Source organism: Paroedura picta, chromosome 3, assembly GCF_049243985.1.
Source record: "Paroedura picta isolate Pp20150507F chromosome 3, Ppicta_v3.0, whole genome shotgun sequence".
In the NCBI taxonomy this organism is placed as follows: Eukaryota; Metazoa; Chordata; class Lepidosauria; order Squamata; family Gekkonidae; genus Paroedura; species Paroedura picta.
In genome coordinates this window covers 136,158,156-136,168,036 of record NC_135371.1, presented here as the reverse complement: position 1 = coordinate 136,168,036, position 9,881 = coordinate 136,158,156, and positions in this window count along the sequence as shown.

The window sequence follows — 9,881 nt, the reverse complement described above, 5'->3', positions numbered from 1 at the left end:
CCCGGTGGCGAAGCCTCTCCCCCCCCCCAACGGGCCAATCACCCCCGAATCTGGGATGGGCCAAGGGGCCAATCGGGAGCCATGTGCTGTGCGGCTCCTGAATGGCCCCTTGGCCCCGGACTGACATTTGGGGGTGCCAATTGCGAGCCACTTCGCAGCTCCCGATTGGCCCCTTCGAGTTTTTATCCCAGACTCACCCTGCCCCTTTCTCCTCCCACATAGCCTTGACCCTTTTATTTTTACCGCTCCCGCGGAACAGTTTACAGATAATGTGAAATTATGTGAAATAATAATGGTTTACAGGCTCAATTCACCCTTCACAAGATTCTACTCATTTCCTCCATTGCAAACTGCAACCACAGGGGGAAAAGAAAATGAACACAAGACATTTTGCATTTTAAGTTAAAGCAGGAACTGTAAATTTGCTAGTAGTAAATATCGACAGAGACAGGAACCCACAAGGAGTTGTTGGGGGGGGGGGGGGAGGAATCTCATTTCCTCCTTAATATTTCTTCTTTCCCTGAAAGCCCCCAAAGCCTTTCCCCTTTTCCTGCTGCCTCCTTCCTACCCAATGTCAAATCTATCTTTATCTGTCCTCCCCCCACCATCTTCAGTTTCCCCTTCTTTCCTGGTTGTTTCTACCCAGGCATGCTATAGCCTAGTGATGCAATGTTGGTTACTGGGCTAGGCTCACTTGTTCAGTGGGGAACCTAGAAGGACTTGCAAGGAGTACCTCATTTTTCCTTGCATCACCTTCCCCACACTATTTCCTCTTTTACCCTCTCCTGGCCACTGGCATATCCTCATCCTTCTCTGCTTCCTTCCTGCTAACATTTATCTGCCCCCTATCTTTAGTATTATTTTACTTTATTTATACCCCACTGTTGCCCACAATGGGGATCCAAACTCAACGGGAGTTATAGGGGAAGAGAATGAAAAAATAATACAAGTGCATGGCATCAAAACCTACCCACCAAAAAAGAAAAGAAAGGGATTTCATAGACTGGTAATTGCATGGAGAAGGCGACATGAAGACTCGCTGCCTGTTTGGTGTAGTGGTTAAGAGCAATGACCTCCAATGTGGAGAACCGAATTTTATTCCACTCCTCCAAATGCAGCCAGCTTCGTGTCCTTCGACCAGTCACAGTTCTGTTACAGCTGTTCTTACAGAGCAGTTGTGGAGAGAGGAAGGGGAAGGTGTTTGTAAGCTGCTTCAAGACTTCTTTGGGTAATGTCAAGTGGGGTGTAAAAACCAGCTCTTCTTCTTTTGTCTGGTCTGTAGTGGTTTGTTGAATTCACACTCAATGGAAAAGCAATGGGAGGGAAGAGCTGAATCTGCTGGACCCCCCATTGGCTCCTCCCATTCCCCCCTCCCTGAATTTCTTTGCAGAGCACCACTGGCAGAAAATGGTTGGAGGAAGGCTGTTGCAGGCAGATATTCATGCAGGAGGGAACAGGCACAGAGTCCACCCTCCAAAGTAGCCCTTTTATCCAGGGAAACTGATCTCTGTAGTCTGGAGATGAGCTGTAATTCCAGGGGATCCCCAAGTCCCACTTGGGGGCAAGCATCCTTAGTTAAGAGCTACCATACCTGGATCCAGTACAAGGACTATGCATAGTGTGCATAAAGATTCCTTTCTTCCCAGATTTCCCCTTGCCCTGGCAGCCATTTCCAACCCTGAGAAAATATATTCTCAGGTCTTGCTAGGATCGCCAACTTCTTGGTGGTGCTTGGAGATCTCCCAATCACATATCATTTCCCTGAGAAGAGTTGCTGCTTTCCATGGTGGGCTTTATGACAACTGAGATGAATGCTTCTTCGTTTTGCTCAGGCAAGGTACTGCGCACACAAAAATGAAGCTAACTTATTTAACAAACATTTTATTTTATTAGTGATACCATGGACACTGTAAATATGTGACTTCTGAGGATGTGGCACAGAAGTGTGGTCATCTGGCATCACATCCAGGATTACTCAAAGCCTGAAGAATATTTCAGGTGTTACTCCACTGTCAAAAGGTTGAGATAAGGGGTACAGCGTTACGCTGGATACGCTCCTTCCTCCAAAACCGGACACAGAGGGTAGCCGTGGGAGAGGAAGTATCGGGCCCTTACCGGCTCCCTTGTGGGGTCCCACAGGGCTCGGTGCTCTCTCCTACATTATTTAACATCTTTATGCACCCTCTGGCTCAACTGGTACGGAGCTATGGGCTGGGTTGCCACCAGTACGCTGATGACACCCAGCTCTTTCTCCTCGTGGATGGCCACCCGGACTCCCCCCCAGATCCATTTGCCAGATGTTTGGAAGCCGTAGCTGGATGGCTCGAGCAGAGTCGCCTGAAACTCAACCCCTCCAAGACGGAGGTTCTGTGGTTGGGCCGTAGGGGGGCAGATCAGGAAGCGCGCTTACCCTTTCTGGCCGGGACGCAACTTAATATCGCATCTCAGGCCAGGAATTTAGGGGTGACCATCGATGCCTCACTAACACTCGAGGCACAGGTTAAACAGGTAGCTAGCCGGGCATTTTTCCATCTTCGCCAGGCTCGGCTACTAGCGCCCTATCTGTCCTCTGAACACCTGGCCACAGTGATCCATGCGATGGTCACCTCTAGACTAGATTTCTGTAACTCGCTCTACACCGGCCTGCCTCTGGGCTTGATCCGGAAACTGCAACTCGTCCAAAATGCGGCTGCTAGAGTCCTCACAGCTACACCATGGAGGGCTCACATCCAGCCAGTTCTGAGGCAGCTGCATTGGTTACCGGTCGCCTTCCGGATCAGGTTCAAGGTTTTGGTTTTGACCTTCAAGGCCATCCGTGGTCTAGGCCCAGCATATATGAGGGACCGCCTTTTGCCCTATATCCCCCGCAGGGCTTTACGCTCTGCGGGGGCTAACCTACTGGTCGTTCCCGGCCCCAAGGAAGCCCGCCTGGCCTCGACTAGGGCCAGGGCCTTTTCGGTCCTGGCCCCAACCTGGTGGAATGAGCTCCCGGAAGAGCTGAGGGCCCTGCGGGAATTACCAGCATTCCGCAGGGCCTGTAAGACGGAGCTCTTCCGCCAGGCTTATAACTGAGGCCGGGCGGAAAGAAGATCAGCCCCCCCCTCACAAACTGGTGGTAGAGAGCGTCACCCCCCACCGTAGATGAGGATGCGGAGAGCAAATGAGTAGGCTACGCCATCGCTGTTACAATTATTGTAAATCATTGGGTTTTATTGTCATTTTATGGTTTTAGGGGACGGGTTTATGTAAGCCGCCTCGAGCCTTCAGGGGGAGGCGGGGTATAAATATAAATATAATAATAATAATAATAATATGCTGCTCTATTATAATGGAGGGGAGTGCCATAATTCAATCAACATGCTTAAAAATTAATTGGATTGTTGGGGGGGGCAGTAATGGAGTAAACTGATGACACAAAAAGGGCAGTGCAGCAGAAACCAAATTCAGATCTGGGAATTCCTCACTGGCAAACTGCAAGTTAAGATCCAAAGGAAGAAAAACATTGCTGTAAAGGAGGATTTGGAAACTGCATGATAAAGGAGATAAAATTTTTGTGCAGAAAGTTTGCATTGTTCAGTTCTTTAAGAATGCTTTTATGGAGTGTGCACTTGTGCTGAAATGGTCCTTGTGTGGGCTGGGATGGTCATCACTGCTTCCGTTGCTTCCCAAGGGGCCAGGCCAGGTGAAGTGCTATGATCCTCCTTTGCCTCTGGTGGACCAGAACAGGCCGAGGCACCATCTTCTCCCCTGACTTGCACTGGGCTTGGGTGAGCTAGTCACAGTCTCCCACACTTTGTCTCAGGCAGGCTGTCTGCCCTCTCCCTGTCAAAGAGAGCTGTACACCACTTCGTCCTCCTTGCCTTGCGTGGGGCGTTGGCAGGTTTGGCACTGCCTCTTCCACTTCCTGTTCAGCAGGCTGTGCACTGGCTGTGCACTGTCTTCCTCACCTTGCATGGTACTCAGGCCAGCCAGGTTTGGTCCTTGGTGTTATAGACCTGGCTAAGCCCAGGTGGGGGGCAAGACCTTCATCCCCCAGGAGGTGTCGCAGTGCTCTTAATGTCCAAGCCTAGCAACAAGCAGGTGGTCTGGGAGCACAGGCATAGTGAGTAACGTTGATGAGGTCACCAATTTTTCTGATGATGCACCATGCAAGAGGCCTAGGAAGCCTAGTATTGAGGACCAAAACATGAGCTCGCTGCTGCCTCAGAGAAGTCCTACAGCGCCACTTCCAGTCTGCAGGCCTCAAGGTCAAGCACAAGAAGTGTTGCCTCGGTATGCTAATTGTGGAGTTCCTGGGGCTCCTGATTGATGCCACCAGAGTCACCCATGCCGGACAAGGTAAAAGCCATCAAAGATGTGTCTCCACCACAGGTCATGCTAGCCTTCCTGTGCCTTTTGAACTTTTACCACTCTTTCAAGCCCAACAAGCCCACAGTCCCTGAGCCGCTGCACCAGCTCCTAGATATTGGTCCACCTTCGCACCTCATTTTGTCAGGCGGTGTTCTCGCACACTTCAATGAGATGCAGCCAATTGTCCTTGCATGTGACACCTCCCAGCACAGCATCAACACAATCCTCAGCCACTGCCTTCCCGATGGCTACAAAGCATTGGTGGATTTCTTTTTGCAAACTCTGTCCTCCGCTGAGCACAACTATGCTCAATTGACAAGGTAATTACCAACATCATTAGAATAAAGAACTTCCCCAACTATGTCTATGGTCATCACTTCACTGTCGTCACAGTCCACAAGTTCTTCACAACAGATCACCAAACTCCATAGATTCCCTCATCCCCCACCCGCCATATGCTGTGATCATCCATCTTCCTGCATGGCTACAGCTTCCATCTAGAACATTGCTCTGGGAAGTCCATCAGCCACTCAGATGCCCTCAGCCACCTGAGACTGCCCCAGATCTTTTCCAAAGTGGCTGGAGGTGGTTCCAGTGTTGGCAATGACCTCTGTAATGGTCATCTATCCCTTGCATCGCCTCTTTGCAGCCCACAGATTGCTGGGAACTATCATCTCTGGCAACGGGGCACAGTTCACCTCATCAGAGTTTGAAGAGTTCCTTGCGGCCTGCCTCATGCAGCATGTCACATCAGCCCCATTTCATCTGTCCACCAATGGGAAAGCGGAGCTCATGGTCTGCATGATCAAAGACATTCTCTCCCGATTGACCCAGGGAGATTGACACTAGCAGCTCAACAGCATCCTTGCACACCCCGACATTGGCCACCGGCAAGGGCCCAGCAGAGCTACTTATGAACTGGTGCTACCAACTCTTCTTGACTGCCTGCATCCAGATCACAACACAGCCAAGCAGAGATAGCTGCCCCTTGTTCCTTCACACTGGACAGCCTAGTCTACATATGGAGCTATGGGGCCCAGTACCAGATCCAGTTGCCAGACGGCTACACCCTCCACCACCACATGGACAGTGCCATGACCCCAGACCTGTCAATGTTGAGGAACCTGCCAGTCCGGATTCTCCAGACACAGCCCCCTGCTGAGGATGTGCCTTCACCTGCTCCAGTTTTAGCTCTTTTTGATCAGCCAACCATGGAGCCAGCATCTAGAAATCTGGCAGCGCAACCCATGGCTTCAGACATTTCCACACAAGCCCCAGCTTCTGAGCTGTGCCAGTCCACAAGGACTCATTCCCACCCCGGTACCTCCAAGACTTTGTACATAATCTACTTAGGGACTATCGTAGGGGGAGGGATGTTGTGTTTGTAGACCAAGGCAGGATTGTAAATCTGCACTGCAATTAGCCAATGTATGGATAGATCCCAACATCAAGGTCCAGTCAATTTAAAGTGGATCTGACCAATAGCGCACACTGGCAGGTAGATCCTATTGTCTGTATATGTATATAAGGGGGTGTTGCAAGAGGGTTAGTTCAGTTCAGTTTCTTCTTGCAACATGCTGGAGTCCTAATAAAGAGCTCAAACCATTTCCAATGTCAGTGTCCACCTCTGAACCCATGGATCTAACCCCTTGTTTTAGGAAGCATAGAATGTACTGCTCTTCATCATCAGTGGGCAGCTCAATATTGCCAAGGGGCATTACTGCTGAGTATTGTTTCAGAAAAGAAATGACGTTATTTGCTGCAGTATGGCTATGGTAATGCCTTTGATGGAACATTAGACATTGTACATTTGTGTGATCAGTGCTACCATATCCTGCCATCATCAAGATTTCTTTTGGTAATTCTGCTGGACAAACAAGTTTTTCTTCCTCAAAGTGGACATTGGACGGAGAAGTTGGGACTGCCAACAGACAGGCCAATATTCTGCAATATCTCCCCATTTCCCCTTTTTAATATTTAGACACCCACAAGTGCACTGGCAAAGGACTTTCGTTGTTAGCCTGAGGTCCAGCTTTATTTCCAGTTGCCTTTAAAAAACTTTGCATGAATATACACACACGAAGCTTGTCCCTGGCATTTGTGACACGTCTAGAACAGCACACAGCATTTGTGGCACATGTTTAATTTGGCAGTCTTTCTTAAATTGACCATCAAAAATGCTGTTCTGCTCAACGGTTTCCACTCCAGTTGTTTTCACAATCCACTTCAGAGGTAGTGATTCTTCATCGTAATCTTCTCAGCAGCTCACCTCCTCATGTGGCCAGCATTTTTGTCATAGATCAACAGTTACCCTCTTCCAAACTTTTTGCTGTCCTGCATGGAAAGTGTGAGGGAATCCTTTAAGGTAAATGGGTTATGAACCTCGTTGTTGATCCTCATTGTTGCTGCCCTGCGAGACCCACACCTGTACTTTTAGCCCAGCCTTCACAGCTAGATTCTGGGCTTATTTCATTTGCTCTTTCATAATCATCTTTAAACCGCCCGTGGCGCCACGGGCGCCACGGACTAAATAATTCGTTAAGGCCTGCCGAGGCGGGATGTGTCCGTGATGAGGAAGGGTCCGGATTGGACCCTTCCTCACGACAGACAATCGGAGGGACCAATAGGCAGGCGCGAAGCGCCTGCCGATTGGTCCCTCCGAGTCCCAGCTCCCGGCCACCGACCCAGTTCCTCCCGGCCACCGACCCAGGGAGCCCCCGGCAGTCGCGCAAAGCGTGCCTGCTGGGGGTTCCCTGCCTGGCGGCCTGGTGCGGCGAGAGGCGCGAAGCGCCTCTCGCCGCGTCAGCCCGCCGCCAATAATAGAACCTCGCCAGCCAACCACCCAACCCTCCCCAGACCCCTTCCCAACCCGCCGCCGCTTCCCGAGACAACAAAACCCACCCAGCCACACACTCCAACACCCACCCGCCGCCACCCAACCCCCCAAATCCTCCCCAGACCCCTGCGCTACCTCCCGCCGCTTCCCAACACAAAACAACCCACCCCGCCTCCCACCCGCAGCCCGCTCACCCGCCCACCCTCCGCAAACCCCTTCCCGACACGCCACAACGCCCCAAAAACCATCTGCCGCCTCTACCCCAGCCCCTGTCCCCACACTTCTTAACCCCACACCAACTCACCCTTCCCCCGGCCGCTCCCTGCTCCGCACTCACCTTCTGCCGGGCCTCCTGCTCCCTCTCTCTCTCTTCCCTTTGTCCTGCTAGCCACGCCGCCAGCCAGCGCGGCTTGCCCGCTGGGCGGCAGCCCACGTGAATGAACCAGGCATGCGCGGACTCACGCGCATGCCTGGTTGCTTGCCCCGACGCGCCGCCCCCCGCCCCTAGCTCCAGCACGCATGCCCAGACTCCCGAGCATGCGTGCTTCCCTTCCCCATCGCCTGCACCCTCGGACCTCCAAACCGCGCCGCTTACCAGCCTGTCCCCACCAGCTGCTCTGCGAGCTCCCAGGTACGGAGCCCTGGCACTATGCCTGCTCTCTGCCCATTTTTATAAATGGGCTTTTTTTTCTAGTTATTATATAATTATCAATTGAGCTAAAGCTTCCCTTGCAGGGCAGAACTCTGTTGGTCTTACTGAATCTCAGCTCCAGGACTACTTGCATAGCTTAACCAGATTTTTTTTTTTTTGGGGGGGGGGGGGAGATGATCTGCCCTGCATTGGTAATTTGGAAATAATTGCCATTTTGTTGCTTATTCACATGCTGTTGGACCTTTCTATCTATTTTTATAATTGTAGTGTATTGAATATTAGATCACAATAAGTTGCTGTCAAGCCTCCACTTTATCGTATTGTCTTTGCCTCCCTTCCCCCATCAAGATGTGGAACTAGCTTATGGGCTAAGAGTCACGAGAGGCAAAGAAATAGAATTTCTATTGGAATATTTGGTTAATAGGGCAGAGTTTGCCCAGTCATAGGAGCATGACAATGAGTACAGTCAATAAATCTCCCAAGAAGTATACTGCAAAGATATTATTCAAGTTGATGGTTCCTACAAGAGAGTTCTATAGAGACATGTGACTCCATTAAGAGCCATGTGCAGAATGGAAAGAAAAAAGGCAGAGTGAGAGATGAGGGGTCAGAGGCCAGGTGAAGACAAAGAGAAGCATCCCGTTCACAGAGATAACACAACTTATACAATTAGAGTGATGTAACACCCCTCAATGTCCAGTCAAGCTTAGTCATTCTCTCCAAAAGTTTCTGCCCATTAGCATCCAAAAGGCTGAAAGCCAGTAGAGAGAGCAGGACTATACCTTAAATCTCATCATGATGACTGAGGACAAAAATAACTGTTAAATCCGTGGGTTCAAGGAAGCCAGGTGTGCAGCCCATACAGCTAGGTTGTTGTACCAAGGCAGGGGTGCATGAGCCAGAAACCAGAGTCCAGTCTGAGAGGTCAAGAGCCAGAGAAACAGTTAAAGCCAAACCAGAGTCAAGCTGGAAGTATAGTCAGAAGCTGAGAGACAAGTATCTTGAGCTGGGAGCATAGTCAGGAACTAAAGTATTTCAATTTATTTCCCGTCACTCCCGGAACCCAAGAACATTGTGTTCTGATAATGCTAATCTTTTGGTAATCACTGTCCCTAAAGCTATTCACTCGGTTTCAACCAGGGCCTTTGTAGCCCTTGCTCAGTCCTGGTGGAATGGGTGGCCAGTTGAAATCTGGGCCCTTACTGAACTGTTCTGCAGGGCCTGCTAAATGGTACTCTTCTGCCAAGCTTATGGTTGAGGCCATGGCTCTCTGAAAATTATATGGGCCTCCTTCCTTCTCCTTGGTTCCTCTCCCTGTTGCTTTAGACTAGCGATCCCCAACCTGTGGTCCGCGGACCACATGTGGTCCTTCAACTAATCGGAGGTGGGCCCCGAAGGACGCCTTCTCCCCCCCCCCGGCCCTTTACTTCATTCCCCCCGGCCCTTTACACTCCATTGTTGTGGCGTGTCTGTATCTTATTTTGAAGGGATGTTTAAACATTACCATAGCGGTCAGAGAGCACTAGGGCAGTGGTTAAGAGTAGAGGAGTAAACTACCCCCCCACCGGGCCTTAGTAAAAGGCGTTGAGTGGTCCCTGGTGATAAAAAGGTTGGGGACCACTGCTTTAGACCATCCCATTCTGATTAGTCCAGCAGAAGGTATTTAAGTGTGTGTGTGTGTGTGGGGGGGGGGGGGTTTACTGGCTTTAACTGCCTGTAGGGAGGGTGATATAGAGGTTACATACATGAAAAAATAAACATGCCTTCTTTGCGTTGTTTAAGGAACAATGATGTCTATCAGTATTTTGGGGGGCAATGCTACTTTCTGTTTGAATAGGGTATTATCTGCACTGGGCTTTTGAAGCTCATTCAGCTTGGTTTAAAAAAGCAATCTTCATCTGACCTTGATCTCCACTCTGATGCTGCTTGCCCCCCCCCCCCCCCAATACTGCTCAGGATCAATATGCACTGGTCATATTCCACAGAATATCTGAAAGTAGATTTTTTTTCACTTCACCAGATAAATGTGGGCCCATCACACTC